The sequence below is a fragment of the Lepidochelys olivacea genome, assembly GCF_965140295.1.
Source record: "Lepidochelys olivacea isolate rLepOli2 genome assembly, chromosome: 10".
Classification (NCBI taxonomy): Eukaryota; Metazoa; Chordata; order Testudines; family Cheloniidae; genus Lepidochelys; species Lepidochelys olivacea.
In genome coordinates this window covers 49,556,969-49,583,562 of record NC_140420.1, presented here as the reverse complement: position 1 = coordinate 49,583,562, position 26,594 = coordinate 49,556,969, and the positions used below count along the sequence as shown (strand labels likewise).

At 40.6% G+C, this 26,594-nt stretch overlaps 1 protein-coding gene across 6 annotated transcripts in view; it reads right to left on the bottom strand.

The window, feature by feature from the left end:
- PEAK1 (pseudopodium enriched atypical kinase 1) overlaps positions 1-26,594 on the bottom strand; it is a gene marked incomplete at its 3' end in the record, with an annotated part of 215,074 nt that overhangs the window by 182,901 nt on the left and 5,579 nt on the right. For 5 of the 6 annotated variants that reach the window (XM_084641715.1, XM_084641721.1, XM_084641714.1 and 2 more), the window contains exon 2: positions 13,444-13,476. The exons of the other annotated variant lie outside the window; for it this stretch is intronic. The remainder of the gene's footprint in view (positions 1-13,443; positions 13,477-26,594) is intronic. 6 annotated transcript variants of the gene reach the window in all.

The window sequence follows — 26,594 nt, the reverse complement described above, 5'->3', positions numbered from 1 at the left end:
ATAAGGAATGAAAAATACATGAGCTATAAACTCGTGAAAACAAATAATGCAGAAAACTCCCTAAATAGCCTATTCAAGAGACAACTTCAACATCACATTAAAAATCATTGTTTTATTTAGCTTTTACTCCTGGAGGAATTCTGCACCACTGCACATGCGCAGAATTCACATAGGTGCTGGAACTAAGGGTGCTGGGGATGCTCTGGCTTGAAGTGGTTTCCATCACACATAGGGTTAACAATTTAGTTCAATGGCTCTCAGCATCCCCACTTAAACTGTTCCAGAACCCTGAGAATTTATGTCCCCTGCAAAAAAAAAATTTTCTCTACTGAAAATACGTTCTGCTGGAGAGGAGCTGCAGTTACACCTTTCAACCACCAGGGGCTGCTGTGGTGCCAGAACAGAGGGCAGCCACTCCTGGGCAGGAGCAGCCAGCTGAGGACAGGGAACAGAAGAGGCTGCATACCTCACAGTGCCCTATGCGTGGGGCCAGTCGAGGTGGCACGGGATACAGAGGGATGGACAGCTTGGGGCACATGGGGCTGCTGGGAGGTCACAGACTGGGGTTCAAAAGAGCTAGTGGGGGGGGGACGACTGACTGGGGGAGGGAGTGGTGGGGTGTCAGAGAATTTAAATTTCCTCTCCCTCAGACCCCCCAAGCTTTTGGACTGCTTTTGAGGGGTGTGGGAAATATGTTTCTGTATTGTAGTACAAATTAATTATTACTCAAAGTTCTGTATTAATATGCCTAATAAGGAATCTATTTGTCAAAAAACATTTCCTGATTCTTTTTTGCTGTCTTGTTACAGACATACTTGCTGATAGGTATTTTTAAATAAATTACCAAAATAATTGAAACTGGCATGATTATATTATGTTATTTTGACAAATATGCAGAATTTTAAAATATTGTGTGCAGAATTCCCCCAAGAGTGATGTTATTGTTAGTAAACATTTTAGAAACCCAATACAGCTATCCAGTTTTTCACTCAGGAGTTATTTCTCCAGGTTTGCAATTTGTTTTCTTCTGCTCTTTTTTTAAAAACACATCCTAGTACTTGAATTTCATATACATGAGTTAAAATGGATCAACTTAAAACGACTGCTAGCGTGGCTGAACACTACAAACTGGCTTGTCTTTACTAGGATTTTACCTTGAGTTACTTAACTCTAATTAAAAGCCATTTCTCCTAGTGAAGAAAAGGCTTTGTTCACTTCAGCAGCCACCCATCCCAAATATACTCCCTTGGCACAACAGAGCACACACATCCTGCGCTCCCATCACCCTCAAAGTGTCACTTTATCAATAGGCACTTCTATTAGAGTCACAGGAAAAATGAATATCCGACTACTCCATTCCATTCCATTCCATAAATAGAGGGATCCATATGTGGCAGATTTGTTTGCCCCACTTGCTCTCTGAGGGATTGGAGGTGGGGTGATGGGTGTACACCAGTCTTCAGGGAGAAGGAACAATCAGGCTTTGGAAACTCAACTCACCCATTCTTTCACAGACAAAGAATTACAAGCATCAATCAGCAGAAGAGGGGAAAATAAACACCAACATATGAAGTCTCATCAAAATAAGGAAGGGAAACTTAACAGGCAAGATAATTCTAGAATTGAGTTTTTATGAACCTATTAATTTGAAGGCAGAACTGAACGGGTACTCTCTCTTTAAATCTGACAGGGACTTCCCCATTAAACCAAATAACTCAATTTGAAAAACGTGGTTTTTTGCTAATAATTAAGCTACACAAGTAACCAAAGCTGCTTTTAGAAAGTTATTGTCCAGTACATCTCATGACTCTACTCTTAAGTATGAATAACTATTGAATGAGCTTCTATACTCTTAATTGTTTCACACTTTGAGGACAAGACTAGCTATGGACAAACCACATACTACAAGTAACACTTACATTCCAGAATGAGGATGCTTAGAAGGCAGGTAAAAATGTAAGTAATCTGCAGGATATAAACCTGGCTGTTATAAGTTTAAGATGCTTGAATTAACAATTACCAACTTTTGGTAAGTTTATCTGAAGACCAGTTTCTAGGAGATCAGCCACCATATGACCAGGATAGCTTACTCCTAGGACCCAGGCTTGTTTTTCTGAACAAGAGATTCTCTTTTCCAGGTATTTAAAAAAATAGCTTCAGAAAGGAACAAAATCACACACTTAATAATTACTCATGACAATGTATATTACTTGTTACCATGAGCAGTTCTACAAGAAGGGAACCAGAAAGATGAGGAGACTGAAAGAGATATGCAAGACTTTATCATAAGGCACATTGGAGAGAAATCTCACACTACCAGAACTTTGTATTTTTTCTGTGATTAAATAAAAGGCTCCATTCTCCAAAGATCTCAATTTGGTAATTCTATTATCACTAAAGGATTAAGAAAATCACTTTTTTTTTTAAACAAAAAAAGTGAAAAATAGTTTGCTGTGGGACAGGAACGGCAGGTCACCCTTCAGTACTGACACATCTGTTGGAATACAAAGTGGGTAAAAAGAACTGAGATGGGGAAAGTTATGCCTGGAGAGAAATCTACTTTCTAACACCACTCCTAGTGCCAGTTGATATGTTACATCCCTCATATTTGCTAGAGATACTGATGCACATAACAGGAATCACCACTATTTAAAGTCCAAGTTTCTTCAGACTCCCTCTCTTCTCAATGAGCCTTTCAAATGTATTTAATGTTATTCTTAACAAGCATTCATAGCATAACAGTAAATATATTTATATTACTTTAAAAGAAGAAAGATTCTAATATGCAATTAGTCCGCCAACTAGATTGTTTTATATGGCAGCTTCAGAGTTCTTCTCTAGAACAGACAAAATGTATCGTCCATACAAGCAAAATCATCAAGATATTGACTTTTGAGGGTCCCTTTCTTGTTGGTCACTTTCACAAAATCCAAAGGTTTTAGAGTAGCAGTCGTGTTAGTCTGTATTTGCAAAAAGAAAAGGAGTACTTGTGGCACCTTAGAGACTAACAAATTTATCTGAGCATAAGCTTTCGTGAGCTACAGCTCACTTCATCGGATGCATTCAGGTATTTTCCACTGAATGCATCCGATGAAGTGAGCTGTAGCTCACGAAAGCTTATGCTCAAATAAATTTGTTAGTCTCTAAGGTGCCACAAGTACTCCTTTTCTTTTTTACAAAATCCAAAGATTCATCAAAAAGACAATGCATTTCACTTGTCATCCCAAGGACAATGGGACTTCAATGATATTTAACTGTTTGTCAGTGGAGAGGAGTTTGGAAGTTTTATAAATGAAAACAGAGACAGACTAACATTTCTACTGTCATCAATAAAGGAGTTCAAAGGCAGTGTCAGTAAGATATAATGATTGATTTCACAGTTCATTGGTCCAGACAGTGTTTGTAAACCACTGACCCAAAAACACAAAGGATTGCTCAGGGTCTCTTTAATAGGGTATGTCAACTGAAGAGACTTACAGACCGTTATACAAAGGAAATCTATTGGAAACCAAAGGGTGGTCTGACAATGTTTCTTAAAAGTCCTTTAAAGAATTTATTTTAAACAAGCCATATTAACTTAGTTAACCGAACAGTGATCAGACAGTGCTAAATTAGCAAACTTTTCTGATGCCTCTCCCTCCTCTCTGGGTCCAAAATATGAAGTTGTCTCCCCTTATCACAGCACTACTGTACAGCTACTAAAAGCTTGCTAAGAAACTGATTACAGCACAGCTAATTGATTTTCAAAAACACATGTATAGGTTTGAAGTCAAATAAATGAAATTAGCCAGCAAAAGTCAAACATTTTAAAAGATCCAATAGCTAATCCAAAAGCTTTAATACAGATTCAAAATTGACATCATAGTACTAAGGTGCCAGTAAGACTGGACTGCTTCAGATCTTCAGTGCAGAAAGATCCTCATTTAATGTTACAACTATCACCTCCCCACAACTTTTATTGATATTTAAGATTGCTGGATTCTATTGTGCACATTCCAAAATTGCATGGCAAAAGAAGCATCTCATAATGCACCAATTAACTTTATTAGGTTTTGTCCATTATTAAATGAGCTTTCCTAGTAAATGTTTCAACCACTTCCATGGTACCTATGCTAATCCTTTTTCAAAAAATAAAATAAAATAAAATAAAATAAAATAAAATAAAAAAACCCACCTTTCACGTGGTTCTGCACCCTGCACAGAGTAAGTGTAAATGACATCGTAGTGAAAATACCAATGACCAGAAGCACTTTGTCTACACCAGCATTCCACACTGTTGATTCTATCTGTGGAGCTAACGTGGTGGTATCAGTTGTAGCAAATATTAATTGGGCGGGGGGGGGGAAGAGCAACAGAAAGCTATTTAAAAAAAAAAACAAAAAAAACCACCCCAGAACAGATCCCTCATGGAAAACTACATTTTCATTCTAAAGCTCTAACATGCAGTTAATGAATTTCATGTATGGAGGCCTCAAGTCAGTTACAAACTCCTCATAGGTCTGTTCACTGCTTACTCTCTTCACCACTATACACACACCTCATATATATAAACTTTGCCTACTGAGTCTCATTTCCAGAAACCTAGACCTAAACTAATGGTAAAGCAACAAGCTCAAGGGCTCCTGTATATTCCTCTCAAGATGCACATACTGTGCTTTTGTAGTAGACTGCATCTGCACATTTAAAATTAAAACATGGCAGAGCAAGGACAAAATAAATGCTAATTTAACAGTAGGATTGTCAACTTTCTACTCGCACAAATCCAAACACCCTTGCCCTGCCCCACCTGTCCTCCAAGTCCCCGCCTCTGCCCCACCCCTTCTCCGAGGCCCTGCCCCTGCTCACTGCATCCCTCCCGTCTTCCTCTGTCACTCACTCTCCCCACCCTCATTCACTCGCTCATTTTCACCGGGCTGGTTCAGGGGGTTGGAGTGCAGGAGAGAATGAGGGCTCCAACTGTGGGTGCTGGTTCTGGAGTGGGGCCAGAAATGAGGAGTTCAGGGTGCAGGAGGGGGCTCCAGGCTGAGGCAGTGGGTTGGGGTGCAGAGAGTGTGAGGGCTCCGGCTTGGGGTTCAGACTCTGGGGTGGGGCTGGGGATAAGGGGTTCAGGGCATAGGAGGGTGCTCCAGGCTGGGACCGAGGGGTTTGGAGGGCAAATCAGGGCTGGGGCAGTGGGCTGAGGTGTGGGAAGGAGTCAGAGATGCAGGTTCCGAGCGGCGCTTACCTCAAGCAGCTCCCGAAAGCAGTGGCATGTCCCCCCTCTGGCTCCTAAGTGGAGGCAGGGCCAGGCAGCTCTGTGCATTGCCCCGTTTGCAAGCACCGCCCCCGCATCTCCCATTGGCCGCAGTTCCCAACCAATGGAAGCTGCAGACCCAGTGCTTGGGGCGGGAGCAGCGTGCGGAGCCCCCTGGCTTCCCCTACGCATATGAGCTGGAGGGGGAACATGCGGTTACTTCCGGGAGCCACGCAGAGGCACTGCGGCCAGGGAGCCTGCCCTAGCCCTGCTGTGCTGCCGACCAGACTTTTAACAGCCCAGTCAGGGATGCTGACCGGAGCCACCAGGGTCCCTTTTCAACCTGGCATTCCGGTGAAAAACCAGACACCTGGCAACCCTATTTAACACCCTTATCATAATCATCAACAATTATTCCAAATGTCTAAAAAAATATTTTAAAATTATAATTATATTACACTGCCTAACACAAATTATAATGCAGAAGATATAACATAAAGGAGCAATACAGAGCACAATCCATGACATGTTTTTTTCAGCATATTAAAGGTGCAAAACTAAGACCCCAATCCTGCAAAAATATATTGACATAATTTTAATCATGGAAGTTATGTCTGATTTTGATGGGATTTCTCACATGCTTAAGGTTAAGCACATTTGCAAGTCTTTACCTGATTGGAGGCTATGCTGGTCCTGTATCATTTAAGTTCCAATAAGTCTGTCATTAAGAGGAAAAATCAGGGGGGATGTTTCAAGCTAGGAAGATATTTAACACTATTCTGTATTTTTCCACTCTTAAAAAATACTTAGACTAAAATGTTGCTTTACATGTTAGTCTTAATTTGTTTTCCAGCGCTCATTTGAAGAGTTAATATTGCTGAAAGAATTAGAAGCTGTGAGGTAAAATAATCATGGAGATGCAACATGCCATAGCCTCTCTAAATGAAGCAGTGGAAAGGAGTTTTCCGCAAAGAGAGGTCTGCACAGGTCCTTTCTTACATGGTGAGAACAAATGAGAAGAAATCCTATCATACACTGCCCACCTTAACATGCAGTCTTTTTGACATTAGTTGATGGCTGTATTGCCAACCCCCGAAGTTCAAAAATCATGAGGCAGATTCTCCCCTTCCCACTCTCGCCCACCAAAATAATGAGATATTTTAAATAGTGCTTTTGGGGCCAGAGATTAAACCACATTTTTAGACTATCTTTTGACTTTTGAAGTCTCCCTGCCCACTCCTAATGTGTCTGAGATAATAAGGGTATACAACAGAGTAACATGATTTTGGCCCCTGCTACAAGAGCTCCACTGAAGGATTCAAATGAGACATGGCCCCATTGTGCCAGGCACTTTGTAGACACATAGGTACAAGACAGTCCCTGCTTACAACATAGTAGAAAGTATGGTGATGAGTTTGTGGTATGGGAATTAGAAATAAGAAACCAAATTTATCTCAAATAGAGTATACCAAACATCTATTAGATGGAAACAACTTTTAAGTCACTGTTGAGCTGGGCAGGATTCAAACCGGTGACATACAAGTGAAAGGCTCCATAGCTCATTAGCAATGCCCGGAAGCATCCAGTTGCAAAGGTGCTACAGTAACACTTGTTTGGAACTGAAGCTTCCTTTCTGGAAAGATATGTTCATTAAATCAAGTTCTAACATTTTTGAAGCTGATATTGAAAGGGTTTTCCACACTCTGGATTTACAGGAAAAGTCTCCAACACACTGCTCTCAAGAGCTGGACACTGAGGGCTTGTCTACACAGTGGGATAATGTGTGCTGGGGGGGGGGGGGGGATTTCTAAAGCTCAACAACATGTTGCCCATTAACCGGTCAGTGTAGACCCTGCAAGTGTGCACTTAAGGTCCCCTAGTGCACTTAAACTTAGTATCGCTTCAAACAGCATTACTTTAAAGCGCACCAGGGAAGTTTTATTGAGCACCAGCAGGGTCTACATGGACTAATACATGTACAACACATTAGTGTACTTTAGAAATCACACCACTGTAGTGCACATTACTGCACTGTGTAGACGAGCCAGAAATCTGCCACATCCCTATTATTAAAATGAACAATTCTCATCAAATACAAATATTTAAGAGGCATCAGTAAGAGAAATATTAGCACAATGTGATGGTTTGGACCTCTTGGGAAGTCACCTGATGTGCTGAGATACCACTGAGTTTACCTGTTCTGCCAGCATGGGCCCCCTTTTACCTGTCTTGCTGAGCTGGGCTTTTAAAACCTCCTCCAACACACACCCACAAGCAGGGCCACACCCAGCTGCAGATCAGCTTTAGGAAGACTCAGCTTAAGGGACTTGCTCCAGCATTCAGATGTCCACCTCCACCTGAGTACAGACCCAAAGATATATTATATTCGCCTCTTCCCTCAACGTGGAAGAGGGTATGCACAATTTCTCGCCCCCCTCATGTTAGAAATCACATAAACCGGGTTATATGATAAACCAGAAATGAATTTATTAACTCAAAGAGGTGTATTTTAAGTAGTTAAGGTGGTAGCAGACAGAACAAGGCAGATTACTAAGAAAATAAAACAGAGCACGCAAACTAAGCTTAATACACTAAAGAAACCGGTTACATGCAAGTTTTTACCCTAAACGTGGTTCTAATAATCTTCTTCACAGGCCAGACGCCCTTCCAGCTTGGACCCAGTTCTTTCCCGCTATTCAGTCTTAGTTGTTTCCCGCTATTCAGTCTTAGTTGTTTCCAGCAGTCATCTTGGGTTGGGTAGCAGGGGAGAACTGACCACCTCGGATTACCTCCCTTAAATAGAATTTGCATAAGGCAGGAGTCCTTTGTTTCCTAGTTTGACAACCCCCTCTCCCCACTTCTTTTACAGTGGAAAGTTACAAGTCGTCCCACGTAATGTTTTAGTATCATGTGACAAGGCCACCTGACTCTGTAGGGCCCTTGAAGCCATTCTTCACAAGCTGACCCACAGGTTCACAGGAAGACTAAGCTCTTTTACAGTCCAGTATCCTTGTTGATGGGCCATCTGCCCTGTCTGGCTTTTCCACTATTGTACCTGAAGTTTTGGCAGCGAGCATCACCCAAAGTAGCATAGTTGAAATACAGATACATAGTCAATATTCGTAATTTAAGAAATAGAAGTGATACATGCATACAAATAGGATAATCGCATTCAGTAAATCATAACCTTTCCAATGATCTCACGAGTCATCTTGCATAAAGTATATCTCAGTTATGTCATATTCATATCATAAGCATATTTTCATAAAGAATATGGAATGACATCACATACAACATTCAAATTCACTTCCACATATAATGTTTTACAACATAAAATAATTCCAATGATTACTCCAAAGTCTTTGCTGGCTCACAAAATCCAGGAAGCATGACTTCAGTGGTTAGACAGCTACAAAGGGTGATTGAAGAGGACCTGATGAAGATAGCTTGGCGTGAAACAATGGTAGGAAAGAAATTCTGAGGAAAGCCAAGGAAGCAAAGGGTGGATTGCATCAAAGATGATTGTAAGCAGGTGGACCTTAGTGCTCCCACAGACAGACAAAGATGGGTGGATGCTTGCATGATGACCTGACCTCAGATGATGGGATAAGGGGAAGAAGATTACTCCAGGGTCCTTACACTAACATTTATGCATGTATTTTTTCAACCCCATATGGGTTCATCAGGCAGGGTTTGAACCCACAACTTTCAGACCCACAGCACCGACCTCTTATACTTCCATTATAGGAGTAAGTAGTGGTGGGAAAACATACTGTAATTCTCTGCGTAGACCTGCTCATACACGGGGAGACAACACGCACTTTGCCACTGGGTTACACAAGTACTGGTGAGACAGCAATAGCTGGGTATCATGATTCATGGGTTCTGTTCCTGGTTCTGGGAGCAGATCGTGGTCTTAGAGGTTGTAGGCAGCACAGCCAAATGTAACAATGTTTCTGTTTAGGGCATATGGGGGCCTGAACCTAGCACCTGAAGATGTAAAAACATAAGCCTTTACCACTTGAACTAATGAACCAAATCACTTAGCATGGAAGTAGCAGCAGAGAAAAAAAACCTCTATAATGTGGCCTAATTGCTCAAGGATGAGACAAAGAACCACACTTGTTAGGGTGGGTTACACAGGTACCTAATTTAATGTACTCTTTCCAAAAGACAGTGTTGCAAAGCGGATAGGACTGTAATCAGAGATCTTAGGTCCCATTCCCAGCTTTGCCTGAAGTGACCTTATGCAAGCTCTCAGTTATTTTATCTGGGAAAGTGGTGAATGATAGTTACTCACTCCTTCTCCCAAGGTATCAGACCTTGGCTCATAATACAAGTTGTGAGAGACAAAGAGCTGGGACTAGAACTCATGGTAACTGAACTTGCATCTTCCACTAGGCTAGGTATCTATTTAATGCACCTATATTGGCATTATTACGGTAGAATCTCAGTTTTTAATGTATTTATTCTCCCAACACCCCTGTGACATAAGGAAGTACTATTAACCACATTTTACAGATGGGAAACAAAGGCACAAGGGAGACTAAGTGACTTGCCCAAAATCGCTCAGGAAGTCTGTGGCAGATTAAATTCACTCTTCCAAGTGCCAGGCTACAGTCCTAAGTACTGGCTCATCCTCCTTTTCAGGGTATTGTATGCGGGAGTCTGTCTGTTTTGCTCCCAAAAATCATATGAAGACTGCAGATTTTCATATTATAATGACACTGCCTGCAGCAGTGGTCTATTATAATAGATTTGTGAAAGTCAGACCGACAGACACTAGACAGGATAACAAAAAAAGAAGCCCAAACTGTTAGTCTCCAAAGCACTGAATTGACCATGGAAGCAGGAGTCTCATCCCTAGCATTTGTCCCTCCAGGTAATTTTTATCATTACAGCAGTACCTGGAAGCCCCATCTTACATTGGGGCCTTATTCTGGTAGACACTGTAAGTGCACATTGTAAGAGACAATCCTCGCCCTGAAGATTTTACAGTCTAAACAGACCATAGGCAAACAGTGGGAGAAAATAATATTTTACCCCGTTTTGCAGGGGTTTTGAATTGAAGCACAAAGAAATTAAATGACTTGTTTAAGGTCACACCAGAAGTCTGTGGCAGAAAACGAATCGAACCCAGTCCCCATTACCTTAATCACAAGTTATTCTTCTTCTCTCAGGTCAGGTTTGAAGCATACTGGCAAGACACTGTGGGGGACTTTCTCTACCATTTCATGAGCCATATTGCTCTATAGATAAAGATGGTTTCATTCTACTATACAGACAACAAGAATTAACCACAGATTTCAGCCCAGAACTTTAACACTAACATTTATTAAAAGAAAAACTTATTAACAGCAGCCTCCAACAGACTATTGCAGTAAGATATACATGCAAGACTACAGTACTTGAACTCAAGTACATTTTTCTTTTGAATGCACATGAAGGCAATTGCATTAGTAGAAGAGCCCATGTAATAAAAGTCTCCCCTTACAATCAATGGTTAAAACAGATTCTATTTTCTCCAGATTAACGCAAATGTAGATTTTGAGAAAGATGGAACACTTGTTGATCTTTGGGTCTGAGAATGATCATCAAGGTTTAAAAAATGTTCTGACATATTTAGTCATTCTACACCTATTTCAATATCAACAAAAGATACTGAAACCTCAGAGCCCCACTTCAACTATAGAATTAAAAATTACAGGTTACCTTTCACAAATATGAAAATGTGCTGCATTTTAAAAATGAATAAAACATTATTTTCTATAAAGAACAAACATGTATCCAAGTTATTTTGGAAATCCTCTCCTATCTGAATTAACAGAAGGGTGCACACCAAAAATGCATACTCCAGAGTAATTTATTAACCATCAATGAAACTTCAACACTCTTCATCATTATGCAGACACTGATCCCAACAAATTTAATCCAATACATAAGAAATACTGTAAAGAATATTTGCAATAGTGATTAGAAGTACAGACAAAATAATTGAAGTTCTAAGAATCAACAGAAGTCGTACAGTCTTGGTCTAAAATATCCAGTAAGCCAGAGGCAATCTTTCACAACCCATGAGACTTTCAGCACATGGACCAAAAGGGAAACAAGCTCTTTTGAAGCCTATGCCTCCTACTCCTCTCTCCCCCACATCCCAAAAAGGCCTTACAGCCAAAATCCTGTTTTTAGCTTTACTTATAACACTGGCAGAGGCAGATTTACAGTGAAACACAGGGGTGCCCTGGCATGGGGCCCTCCAACAACAGGAGGCCCCAGGGCCAGGCAGCTCTGGGGGCAGCTCCTGGGGCTCCGCACTCACTGGCAGCCAAGGTCCCCCCTCCCCCTGAGCGTGCTCTGTTCCCGCCCCTCCCACTCCCTCCCAGTGCTTCCCTCACCGCCAAACAGCTGTTTGCCCGCGCTCAGGTCGCTTCAGGAGGAGCAACATGCTCGAGGGAGGAGGCAGAGAAGAGGCAGCAGCGGGGCTTTGGGAAAGGGGGTGGAATCTGGGCAGGGCAGAGTAAAGGCGGGGCCCCCGCACTCCCCCTACACATACCCCTGCAGCTCCCTTCTGTGAGCCGCTCAGGGCAGGGGGCTGGGAGCATCCCCATGACCCCAGCCCACACCCCCAACCTCCCCTGACTCCTGCACCCCCCCACATCCTCACCCCCACCCTGAGCATCAAACGGGAGTCCTGCACACGCACACCACATTCCTACCTGCACCCCTCGCACGAAATGGGAGCTTCCCCAGGTAAGCGCTCCACACCCCAACCCTGAGACCCCTCCTGCATCCTAACTCCTGGCCAGACCCTGCACTCCAATCCCCAGCACCCCAATACCCAGCCTGCTCCTGCACTCCCAGCCCTGACTCCTCTACCCCCCTCACACACTCCCAGCCCTGACTCCTGCCCCCCTTCACACCCCCTAGCCCCCTGCCCACCCTGACTCCTGCACACACACCCCACATCCCCACCTGCACCCCTCGCACTAAACGGGAGCTGCCCCCAAGTAAGCGCTCCACACTCCAATCCCCTCCCCCAGCTCTGAGTCCCCTCCCGCACCCTAACTGCTGGCCAGACCCTGCACTCCAACCCCCAGTCTGCTCCTGAACCCTAACTTCCTCCCAGACCCTGCACCCCCAGCCCTGAGCCCCCCCACCCCACCCTAAGTCCTGGCCAGACCCTATACCCCAATGGTTTTTTACATTTTTTTTTAAAGCACTCTTATCCAAAGCACTTTACAATAGTTAGCTAACTCTACAAACAATATTTGGAAAGATCACTAAGTGGTCTGCTGAGACCCTCAACGATTTTCAAGTGGTCTGTGGAAAAATAAATTAGACTACAAAAACAATCGAGGTACCTCACTTTATTTTCATTTACTTCCTATTACTTATGATGAAGGAGGATGAAGAAGAAAAAAAGAATGAGAACAGGGGCTGGGGGAGAGAACGTTCTTTTTTTTTTGGCCCCAAGGAGGGGCCCCAAAATGAAGCTAAGCACAGGGCCCACTAACTCTAAATCCGCTACTGAACAGTGGATATTTCAACCATCTTATTTTATACGTTAGCCTCTGTCTCCCAGGTCAAGGATACCATGAACTGTGATTCAATAGCAATAAATTAGACAAAAAACACCTAATCAGAGCAAAAACACAATTAGTATGCATGTTGATGAAAATGCGAAGAAAATTATTGAAAATAATTTTTATTTTTTTGTGCCACTTCATTTATTCATGAATTTTTAAGCTTTTGGTACAGTAACTTCCAAATAACTATTTAGAAATCTGAAACTACTAGGAACAAAACAGTCTTTTCTTCTCAGAACAGCAGATATTTAGAAAGTATCTTACACGAACTCTGGGAAATACAGTTCTTCAAAATTCAGAAGTATAGAAGTAGACAGCAAAACATCCCAAGTTTCACAGGACATCGATGAAAGAAATATTCCCATATGCTTAAAGCTATTAAAAGCATAAAGATTATGTAATGAACAGCACAAAGCCTGGGAGAATTATTCCTTCTAAAAAAATATGCAAAAAAAAAAAAATTCCAACATTCCTTAATTGGGCAGACAAGACAAGACTTCCCCTATTTTCACATTGTATACCGTTTTTCCAAAATATGTGTTTATCACAGATCCCTGTATCAACAATTAAATTTGTCCTTTAAGGATGGAATAAGCTGCACAGTAGCATTTTTAAGATAATTACCTTTCTAATGAGAAGCTTTCCTTCTTTTCTCCCCTGAAAAGAGAACAAAAACTTGTATTTCAGTACATTTTCCTTTACTCAGACTAAATTTATAGCATTTCAGACAACACACTTGCATTAAACTTCAAGCAAAGAGGCACACCACTTTCTGTCTTTGTCTTTGAATATTTCCTTGCTTTTGACAGGCAGAGTCATTTTCACCCAAGGATCTGAAACTGAAATATCACTGGTTTCAGAGTACTATCACTGCTACCTACAACCACCAGTCACTATGTGCTCATTACCAGCCTAGGGAAGGTTCCTTATGTAATTGCGATTGTCTGCTCGTTTTTTTCAGCTCAAATTAACCAGTTTGACTTCCCCACCCACTCCCACCCCATGGTTTGACAATTTTCCATTCTGAACTTGACCAGAAAGCCACCACCCACAATAAAATAATAATGTAAGTGAAGAAACTGTTTAAAGAGAAAGAGATACAGATTGATGGCTTGGTCATAAATACCCTAGGAACCAATAATTCCCAGACTGACTGGTGCTAATTGCAGGTGCTGTGCCTTGTTTGTACTTTTAACAGCAAGTCAGAAAGAATTTCAGAACTCCTTAAAAATATTGTTAAAGTGGGGCAGATATTTCGCAGTCCATCTCCAAAAGCCATGTAGGTCTCTATATATGTATATATATTGGACCTCATGCTGTTATACCAATAAATTAAAAAACAGCAGGATCTTATTAAAGGGAAAAGGGCAAAATACCACATTTATTGTGAATACAGAAAGAATCACAGTAAGCAGTTAGTTATAGCTATAACATTCCATTCAATCTCCTATTTATTCATACATTCATTCATACATATACACAAGCGCACACACACACACACAGGTTCTGCAAGGTTGTTATCATAGGTTTCAGAGTAACAGCCGTGTTAGTCTGTATTCACAAAAAGAAAAGGAGTACTTGTGGCACCTTAGAGACTAACAATTGGAAGGTGCTGGCTACAAATACCCAAAGCCAGCTGAAAATAGTGAAAGAGGCACTTCAGGAATACAAAAAGAGTGAAAAAGTTCACTCTGCAGATGCTGGAGGGACGCAGGTAAAGGCACCCCCAGGCATAATTACAAAGAGAAAAGAGAGTAAAAAAAAGTTAACTCTGCAGAGGCTGGAGGGAATTAAGCAGCTAAACTTTGTGAAAATGTTAAAAAGTGTTAGAGAAAGAGGATTCTTGGTTTCTTTGCAACCATTCTGAAGGAAAAATGGGACCTTTTCCAAAGGAATGTCTGTAAATTAGCCAGGCAAAAATAAACTATGATTAAAATAATTTGACTGGACAATTTAGTCAAATTTGCTAAAAGAACATAAGGGGGTTCTATTGGAACTTAGCTGCCTCAAATGTATAAAGGGAATGTAAGATGTTAAAAAAAAAAAAAAAACACAACAGAGCAGTGTGGACCCTGTTAAGGAAAAGAAAATGTGTATGTATCTATGTGTGTGTGTAAATATGTAAAGCTCTAAGGACCAATTGGTTTTGTTTTTGTTTTAAATAATGCCACTAAAAATCCATTTGACTCTTTAATTCAAAGTTGCAAAACTGACAGACCTTTTTGCGAGACACAGGTAATGAGTGTTGTTTGGCTTTGGGATTTGGCATTTAACCCTTAAAAGGTAACTCAATGCTTTACAAAATTTAAAATGTTTTTAAGTTGTGGCTGCAGCAGGGCAGTCAAAATCAGGAGAAAAAAAAATTCTGGATTCTTTTTGTTTGTTTGATTTTTGTTTGCTTGTTTTTGTAACAAAATAACAGATGAGAGTTGTAGTAAAAAAAAAATTAAAAAAAGACAGTGCCCCTCTGAAGCAACAGCAGGGGTGAGGTGCACAAAACAAAAAGAAGCAATGTTAGAAACACTGAGTCTTAAAATGGCTCTGAGTAATCAGACTGTCACTTTGATAAAGGTACATGAAAACTCTGTAAGCAAAAAAAAAAGAAATAGTTACACCTTATGTAAAAATTGACATGGATAATGTTATAGAAGTTAAACTATGGAAGGAATGTGCATTTGCCCCAGAACATGTGCAGGGTATATTGTAGAAGGGGCAAAAGAAATGCAAACATACCATGCTACTTAATTAAAATGCTATTAGGGCTCCAAAGGGAGCCACAATAGGTTGGGTTTTCTTTTTCAGATTGCTGTGTGTTTTGGAAGCAGAAGTTAAAAGTAATCAAAACTCTGGTGAAAGCTGATTATGTCCCTTTTAAGATAGAGTCTCTGAGCTGCTGATGGCTTTAAATCCAAAAGCAGGAAGCGTCTGTGAAAATGCAAATTACCTAAATGATAAAGGAAGGAAAGAACTAGCAGCACAAGGAGCTGCAGATAAAGGACATACCTGGTCAGCAAACAAATTGTCTAAATAAAAGGCATGGTATAACAAGATAATTTTAATAAATTTAATGATAATAAGTACCCCTGTAACAACATATAGTGTGTATGATTTTTGGAAAAACCCTTTAAGGTTGTATGGTGATGATGCTTTTCAGCTATTACCTGTAAATAAACTTAAAGCTGAACACAGCAGGAAAAACATTATAAACTTGGTCCGCTGTATAAGAAGGGAAACTGAGGTACCCCACCTCAGGGATTTAATGACTAAACAGTGCGATAATTTCCCCATAACCCTTAAAAGATAGAAGCCATTGAAACCTGGCCTGCCTATAGAACAAAAACAGGAAAATGTGGGGGCAATTCCTCCATTTTGCCTGCAATCAGCAAGGGTATTTGTAAAAGAAATATTTTAAGCAATAATCTGCCACCCCAAAAGGGGTAGAAACATGTTCTTTTTGTCTTTCAGAAAATCAGGAAAAGCTGATGCCAGCTGAAGAGCAAACCAATACCATGAATCTACTGTCACAATAGAAATTGAGTTTTATGTTCTATGTTTTGTTTTGTGTTGTTGTAAGCACTGTTGTGTGTTTTTAAAAAAGAAATACTGAAGACCTGCAGGTACTTAAAAATAAATTAAGCTCTCTGTCCCAGCTACAGGACAGCCTCATACAAAAACAAGTACATGCCAATGTAGAGTTGGTCCAAATTGGTCTGGGTAACCTAAAAGGCCGATGGAATCTTTGGTAATGGCTTAATACTACCACATGGCTTATCCATAAGAAAAAAAAATTTAGAAATAGGAAACTACACAGCCATAGCTATGGGATGCACTGAAATGCAGATACTTGCACTAGCTACTTTGGAACACAAAATGTTCTGGGTCATACTGGGAAATATTAAGGGTTTGATGCATTTGTTAAAACAAAGAAAGAGATCATTGTTTGATACTTATCAATATGAATGGATGCAATACATTTCCAGTATTGTAAAACCAGACTCGTTAATGGGAGACGTTGTCAAAATTGCACACCAACAGTCCCTGGAGGCAAAGGTATTGAAGGTTAACCCACTCCCCATATTACACATGGGATCCTTCTGGCTACCCTAGACCTCAAGCCACTGGGCTGGGGAGGGAGGGAAGCTATTGGACACTAGAGGTTGTACCGAATGGACTCCTCAAAAGTGGGTGTGCCTGTTGCCACAGAACCTTGTAGTAAAGATACATCCCTAGGATCATGTATGTGGCATGAATTGGAATCACAAACTCAAATTGCCTCACAGTACCTTCTCTTGAATAGGCTACATAGAAAGTGACACTGACGATTATAAAACTTAGTGTCAAAAGGGGGATTATGTTGGATCATATTAAAGAAGTTCTGTATTAAAATCACAAATGAGTTTGATTCCCCATAGTTTAAATTCCAGGGTATTACTAATTAAGAGGTCTCTTGGTTTTTGGTACTGTTTCTCTCCCTCTATGTGTGAAACTTGCAAGCTGCTAATTGCGTTAGTACATTCTAAGACAGAGTCTGTTCTCAAAGCAATTCACACAGAGAGAGACTCAAAGCAATACTCTGTAACAACAGAAACAGCACCCAGAGACTCCCTGCCCTTTTGTTGTATTAACAATTGTGATTAAAATAGAGATAGAGGATGTATGTGGATGGATGCTTAGTGTGGATAATAACTGAATGATCAGGGAGGTGCCAGCCTAAGAATCCAGTGTCCATCGGCTGAAGAAGGTGTCAAGTGGAAAAAACCAGAGGACTCCCCGGAGGGCAGACTGGAATCCACCCAACAGCCTCAAGAATGGGAGAACCAAAGAACAAGATAACATCTAGCAGCACAGAGCCGTCAGGAATGTGCTATCTGCTGTCTGATTCAGCAACAGCATGATGAAGCAATTCCCATAGACTGGCATAGGAAGAAATTCCTATAAAAACAGACTCTATAAAGTGAGAACTTTGGGGTCTGATTCTGCAAACCAACTTCCAGGAGCATCATATGAGCATCTGACAAGGCCCTGCTCCCTCCTCATGTCCAGGCCACCTGGCCAATGGCTTGGCATGAGCAACTCTAAGGCTGGTAACTATGATAACAACCTTGCAGAACCTGTGTGTGTGTCTATGTGTGTGTATGAAAGAATGTGTGAATAAATATGAGATTGAATGGAATGTTATAGCTATAACTAACTGCTTACTATGATTCTTTCTGTATTCACAATAAATGTGGTATTTTGCCTTTTTCCCTTTAATAAGATCCTGCTGGTTTTTAATTTATTGGTATAACAATGCGGAATCACGACTCCTTAAAGGAATATTATACTTCCTGGGATGATGAAGATGAGGGGAACAAAGTGTCATGGGGAGATAAATCAAGTAGTTTAAACTGAAGTGCACTGATTTTAGATACCGAAGTAACTTTAGAAATCCCTAAAAATAGACAGATACATAGCCAATTAGAAATTAAGTGAAGGTAGATTTCTGGTGGTCAATAAAAAGAAGAAAATAGAAAACGTGGATGACAATTGAAGATGTTCCCATCACACTTTTTTTTTTTTAAGATAACCATTAAAAATGGATATTTGAGGAGACTGACATTTGATTGCAATGACTGATTCAAATACTCATGTATATTAGTTACTTTTGAAAAAGAACAGATCCTTCTACTCTTGAAGTTGCCTTTGATGTGATGCTGCTCTAACTCTAATGCCCACCATTCTATAATAAGTGCACTAAAAATGGAACACTATCATGACTTTTGGGAGAGTGCAGCACTCTGTTGCTTATCTCCTGACACTTATTTTTGATCATTTCACTTGCACAATAAATCTTTCATACATGACTCAGCCATTTGTGTCTACACTGTCACTGCAATTATAAAAGCCAGAACTTATTTTCTTATTTTTTAATAGATTTTTTTCTTCTCTTTTTGTCCTAGCAATTTGATCCAAATTAAAAAAAAAGAGCAAAACAACTGTGATAACCAGTGCAATTAAAAAAAATTAGAAAGTATTACATGTATATCACTATGTCAATGGCTGTTTGCTGAATTGATAACCCTCTTCCTAAAAAATGCCTGGCACTGAAGATAAAGCACAAATTCTCGTGATGAAATAATGTTCTTCTATATTCCACCGATTTTTATTTTGTTTAGATGTTCACAATTTCATCATATACAATTCCATATCGAGACATTTAGATGTCAGCTTTGTACATAGCTAGGTTATGTTGTGCAATAAGTTGGCAATTGCAGGAACGCTCAACATTAGAAACAATAAAAGGCAATGAAATTTTAAAAAGCTTATGTGAAACCTCTGCCTTTCTCTCATTTTTAAATTATGCTGCTTTTTTGGGTAAGCACCATTTGTTTTTCATCTTTATATTGTGATTTGACATTTGAATGATATTATATTTATGCATCTCCTTGAGTGCTCTGGCACTAGGGGAGGAATGCTTTATAACATTATTATTTAGTATTTTTCATTATCTCCTCTTTATAGGAACATACATATTTGTAGACCATACAGAGCATTCAGATTGTGTTGGTTATCCATTTCAACATGTTTCAACACAATATTGTTCCTTAATCTGCAAATTTAGCTTCAAAAGATCTCAGTGTTGGCTGTTATCTCTATCATTCAGCAATAGCTCTGTTGATTTACACTCATGAATATAATATAAAACATAAGCAGTAAAGTCCACCTGCAAAGGACAGAGAAGGGGAAAGACTGCAATGTTTTCACCATCACACAATGAAAAGCTTGTTAAGTGCTTGTAAAATAAACAACAGGGTCGATACTAGGTAATTTGATTTTTAAAATGCACCACTTCTTGCTGTTTACACTATTAATCAACTAAGAGTTGCAACATAGCATTTAAAGACTGTATTCACTAAATACCATACAAATGCACAAGGGTAACACCAATGAGAAAAGCAACTGATTCAGCTATTCCTATTGAAAGTGATTGCGCAAACAACAGAAATGATCAGATACTTCTCACATTCCAACAAGCAAAAAGCTCCAGACAATTACAAGGAACACAGCACAAACTTACCATGACTAAAGCGCCACTGAAGCTGAGGAATCAGTCTAAAACCTTTTCAATTTCACCTTCAATCTGCAAAGCTGTTGCAGAAGGTTTTTCATGGCAACTGTTACTAACGGTATCTCTCTATCTAAGGCTAAGCGCCAGTACTCTGAATGCTACAGAATAGCATTCTTTCTGGTGCAAGCACCTTATTAGCAACTCTCATAAAAGAGCAACACTTGAGAGAGATTTTCTCCTACTCTAAGATATATAGAGCTCACTTAAGAAACCATGAACACAACCATCACCCACACACCAACAGGTTATTAGAGTGAGATGATAATGCTGATATAGCTGCCCCCACCAATGACGATTACAGAGAAATAATGAAGTGCACTTTAAGCTGTGCACGTTTCAGTCAGCCTGTCTTGACATCTGATGAAGTGCATCCGATGAAGTGAGCTGTAGCTCACGAAAGCTTATGCTCAAATAAATTGGTTAATCTCTAAGGTGCCACAATTACTCCTTTTCTTTCTCCTTACAATGTGTATGAGAATCAAGTTGGGCCATTTCCAGCACAAATCCACGTTTTCTCACCCCCCCACCCCGCCACACACACACACACACACACACACTCCTGCTGGTAATAGCTTATCTAAAGTGACCACTCTCCTTACAATGTGTATGATAATCAAGGTGGGCCATTTCCAGCACAAATCCAGGGTTTAACAAGAACATCTGAGGGCGGGGGCGGGAGGAAAAAAACAAGGGGAAATAGGTTACCTTGCATAGTGACTTAGACCTCCCAGTCTCTATTCAAGCCTAAGTTAATTGTATCCAATTTGCAAATGAATTCCAATTCAACAGTTTCTTGCTGGAGTCTGGATTTGAAGGTTTTTTTGTTGTAATATCGCAACTTTCATGTCTGTAATCGCGTGACCAGAGAGATTGAAGTGTTCTCCGACTGGTTTATGAATGTTAGAATTCTTGACATCTGATTTGTGTCCATTTATTCTTTTACGTAGAGACTGTCCAGTTTGACCAATGTACATGGCAGAGGGGCATTGCTGGCACATGATGGCATATATCACATTGGTGGATGTGCAGGTGAACGAGCCTCTGATAGTGTGGCTGATGTTATTAGGCCCTGTGATGGTGTCCCCTGAATAGATATGTGGGCACAGTTGGCAACGGGCTTTGTTGCAAGGATAGGTTCCTGGGTTAGTGGTTCTGTTGTGTGGTATGTGGTTGCTGGTGAGTATTTGCTTCAGGTTGGGGGGCTGTCTGTAGGCAAGGACTGGCCTGTCTCCCAAGATTTGTGAGAGTGTTGGGTCATCCTTCAGGATAGGTTGTAGATCCTTAATAATGCGTTGGGGGGGGTTAGTTGGGGGCTGAAGGTGACGGCTCTCAGGGCCTCTCCTTCTGCCCCTCCACCGCCACGAACATGATACAGTTCTGTGGTGACCTAGAATCCTATTTTCGACGTCTCCGACTCAAGGAATATTTCCAACATACCTCTGAACAACATACGAATCCACAGAGAAATCCCTACCAACACTACAAAAACAAGGATTCTAAGTGGACTCCTCCTGAAGGTCGAAACAGCAGACTGGACTTCTACACAGAGTGCTTCCGCCGACGTGCACGGGCTGAAATTGTGGAAAAGCAGCAACACTTGCCCCATAACCTCAGCCGTGCAGAACACAATGCCATCCACAGCCTCAGAAACAACTCTGACATCATAATCAAAAAGGCTGACAAAGGAGGTGCTGTTGTCATCATGAATAGGTCGGAATATGAACAAGAGGCTGCTAGGCAGCTCTCCAACACCACTTTCTACAAGCCATTACCCTCTGATTCCACTGAGAGTTACCAAAAGAAACTACACCATTTGTTCAAGAAACTCCCTAAAAAAGCACAAGATCAAATCCGCACAGACACACCCCTGGAACTCCGACCTGGGATATTCTACCTACTACCCAAGATCCATAAACCTGGAAATCCTGGGTGCCCCATCATCTCAGGCATTGGCACCCTGACAGCAGGATTGTCTGGCTATGTAGACTCCCTCCTCAGGCCCTACGCTACCAGCACTCCCAGCTACCTTCGAGAGACCACTGACTTCCTGAGGAAACTACAATCCATCGGTGATCTTCCTGAAAATACCATCCTGGCCACTATGGATGTAGAAGCCCTCTACACCAACATTCCACATAAAGGTGGACTAAAAGCCATCAGGAACAGTATCCCCGATAATGTCATGGCTAACCTGGTGGCTGAACTTTGTGACTTTGTCCTCACCCATAACTATTTCACATTTGGGGACAATGTATACCTTCAAATCAGCGGCACTGCTATGGTTACCCGCATGGCCCACCGTATGCCAACATTTTTATGGCTAACTTAGAACAACGCTTCCTCAGCTCTCGTCCCCTAATGCCCCTACTCCACTTGCGCTATATTGATGACATCTTCATCATCTGGACCCATGGAAAAGAAGCCCTTGAGGAATTCCACCATGATTTCAACGATTTCCATCCCACCATCAACCTCAGCCTGGTCCAGTCCGCACAAGAGATCCACTTCCTGGACACTACAGTGCTAATAAGTAATGGTCATATAAACACCACCCTATACCGGAAACCTACTGACCGCTATTCCTACCTACATGCCTCCAGCTTTCACCCTGACCACACCACACGATCCATCATCTACAGCCAAGCTCTGCGATACAACCGCATTTGCTCCAACCCCTCAGACAGAGACGAACACCTACAAGATCTCTATCTAGCATTCTTACAACTACAATACCCACCTGCAGAAGTGAAGAAACAGATTGATAGAGCCAGAAGAGTTCCCAGTAGTCACCTAGTACAGGACAGGCCCAACAAAGAAAATAACAGAACGCCACTAGCCGTCACCTTCAGCCCCCAACTAACCCCCCCCCCAACCATTATTAAGGATCTACAACCTATCCTGAAGGATGACCCAACACTCTCACAAATCTTGGGAGACAGGCCAGTCCTTGCCTACAGACAGCCCCCCAACCTGAAGCAAATACTCACCAGCAACCACATACCACACAACAGAACCACTAACCCAGGAACCTATCCTTGCAACAAAGCCCGTTGCCAACTGTGCCCACATATCTATTCAGGGGACACCATCACAGGGCCTAATAACATCAGCCACACTATCAGAGGCTCGTTCACCTGCACATCCACCAATGTGATATATGCCATCATGTGCCAGCAATGCCCCTCTGCCATGTACATTGGTCAAACTGGACAGTCTCTACGTAAAAGAATAAATGGACACAAATCAGATGTCAAGAATTCTAACATTCATAAACCAGTCGGAGAACACTTCAATCTCTCTGGTCACGCGATTACAGACATGAAAGTTGCGATATTACAACAAAAAAACCTTCAAATCCAGACTCCAGCAAGAAACTGTTGAATTGGAATTCATTTGCAAATTGGATACAATTAACTTAGGCTTGAATAGAGACTGGGAGGTCTAAGTCATTATGCAAGGTAACCTATTTCCCCTTGTTTTTTTCCTCCCGCCCCCGCCCTCAGATGTTCTTGTTAAACCCTGGATTTGTGCTGGAAATGGCCCACCTTGATTATCATACACATTGTAAGGAGAGTGGTCACTTTAGATAAGCTATTACCAGCAGGAGAGTGGGGTGGGAGGAGGTATTTTTTCATGCTTTATGTGTATAAAAAGATCTTTTACACTTTGCACAGTATGCATCCTATGAAGTGAGCTGTAGCTCACGAAAGCTTATGCTCAAATAAATTGGTTAGTCTCTAAGGTGCCACAAGTCCTCCTTTTCTTTTTTCGAATACAGACTAACACGGCTGTTACTCTGAAAACAGAAGCTGTTAAGTAAACTTATCTTCTCCATGGATCATTCTAGGCAGTGAGAGAGAGAGAGAGAGAGAGAGTCACGCTCACTAGACATACTTTCAGACTTCAAACACACACAGAGCACATTATGCAATCTTAAGCAGTACTATCCATCCTAGAAAATGAGGGGAGGAGTGGAAAGAGAATCAGTGAGAAGTTTGGCTTCAAAAATGGATAGCACAATACAGTACAACAACTAATCTTTTAATGGAAGGCTCCTGCATAAACACGTTCTCACTATATTTCTAAGTTTGTCTCTTTTAACATGATATTATTTGAAGATTTATTTTTATCCAGTCTTTAAAACATCCTCTAAATTAAAGACTGTTAAACAATTGTGGTATATTCACTATAGCCTTGCATGGCCAGACACCTGAGCCTGCATAGAGATGCTAGTGATTTCAACGGGGCTCCGTGTGGGCTCAAGGGTGAGCTTGCAATACATTCACTGAATGACTGGGGTCTAATCCAAATGGGATATTAGGTGGGAGGGAGGCCAAATTAGCCTAAAGAGAACATATTGGGGGTAAAGCTAATTTAATTATAAAAGGCATATTGTCAACTTGAAATCTAGGCAGTTTTTAAAAACAAGATAATATTAGTTTCAAATATTACATGTCCTTAAATCTACTTTACAATTTTTGTTAACATTTTCCAATTTTTAAAAATTGTTTTTAAATCCCTTGTTGCTGTGCTTAAAAAAAACAACAACTCACAAACAGAAGAAACTGATTGACTCACGCAATAAATACATTGAAAAATATTTTCCCTCTAATCTCTTTCAGTTATATAGATTGTAGGAGTGAAACAACAATTGGAAAACAAGTTTTAGGCAAAAGCATGTTTTTTAAGCTGATGTCCTGTTAAAAAGTGTCTGCATTTGTTCATAAAAAATGTATTATCTGTAGAAAGACCCCATTTTCTACACTTTCATTTGCAAACTTTATGGAGATGTATTCCAGATTGTATGAAGATTTTCCTGATAACATGAGATATTGTGCTCAATAGACTCCAGAAAAGTATATATAAAGACACACACACATGCACTCACCCCCACCCACCCACCCTATTTTGGTTGCAGTTTAGTATCCTCCTCTGCCCCCAATCCTACAATGAGTTCCCTGTGTATGGACCCCGGGACTGCATGGAACCACACGTAGGCAGAAATGCTCCTCAAGCACAGCACATTTTAGAATGAAGACCATGTTATTTTAAACTGCCTAGCTCCTGACTTTTAAAAGATATGATACAAGATTATTTATGTCCAACAGAATCCATCACTGATTATTTTTATATGCAACTCCTCCAAAACTATGAAATAATCCAGATATGCTTAATTTTAAACACCTAGAGATTGGCGTTTATTCTGCAAATTTTGGGCTAGTCACTTCATTTTCTGGAATAGCATGACTATTAGTTAAGATCCTGATTAAGCAAGGTACTTAAGTATCTTGCTGAACCGGTGCCTAAAAGATCACATCTTATTAAGTTTTGTTAGCAGCCTGCATTGTGATCATGGACTTCCTTTTTATCCATTTATTGCATTTCTAAAATTTCCATGACACTGATCTGTCTTCTTGAAATCAGCACTGTCAGCAACACTCTATTTCATCTTTTTGTTTTTTAAAATGTAACTGCTGACAACAGATTTTGAGTTTATAACTTAATCTTGAGGCCTTGCTCTCAAATGAAACATGGCATATAATCAGAAGGATTTTTAGAAATTATTATTCAAAAAGTCCACTTGACTATCTCCAAGATATATGACTGGAAAGGATTTTTAAAGATTTTGTTACCCTTTTTTACACTAAAAGGTGGGAAAAAAATGCATATTCTATGCAATAAATAAGATATCCCCAGATCTAAGAACCCTGACCATTAAAATAATAAACCCTATAAGAAATAACCAAAAATTTTAAAGATTTTTAATATATGCATAGCAGATTAATGCTATTAAATACTTTTTATAATATGCTGTGTTGTTGTAACCATCTTGGTCCCTGGATATTAGAGAGGCAAGGTGGGTGAGGTAATCTCTGTTACTGGACCAAGCAGAAAACCAAAAGCTAGTCTCTCTCACCAACAGAAGTTGAACCAATAAAAGAGATTACCTCACCCACACTGTTTATAATATTTATTTAATTTTAAAAGATACCTAACTGATCACAGATGTATACCACTAGTGACCAAAGTACAGCTGCAGCTATTGTAATGTTGCCCATTTGGCACCATCATAATTTTATAATAATAATATTAACTGCAACCTGTCAGAGTCTCATACCAACGTTATTCAAAAAACTCATTGAAAACTAGGCCCATACATCACAGATATGGGCCATGATCTTGGTAAGGGATCCGTCCATGTGGTGGTTCGACTGACTTCATTGAGACTTGCAAGGGTGTAGAGTTTGTGTGGATAGATGCCTTGCTAGGGCTGATGCCAGAGTCAATCCAGATTACAAGCACTCTCATAAAAGGTAACTGCAGCATCATAACACAGTCCCTCCATGGCATGTCTATAGTGGAAATGCTGCAACTGCACCTCTGTAGTGTAGACAGTCACTACAATGATGGAAAGAGTTCTTCAGTCACTGCAGTAAATCCATCTCGCCAAGAAGCAGTAGCTCAATCAACAAGAACAACAATTATTTTTTCCCCCCCATCAACCGAGCACAGTCTACACTGCGGCTTAGGTCATCTTAACTAACGCCATGTCTACTTTAGCACTTGTATCGGCAAAACTTTTGTCATTCGGGGGTATGAAAAATAACCCCACCCCTGAGCGACATAAGTTTTGACGGCATAAGTGCTTGTATGCACAGCGCTATAT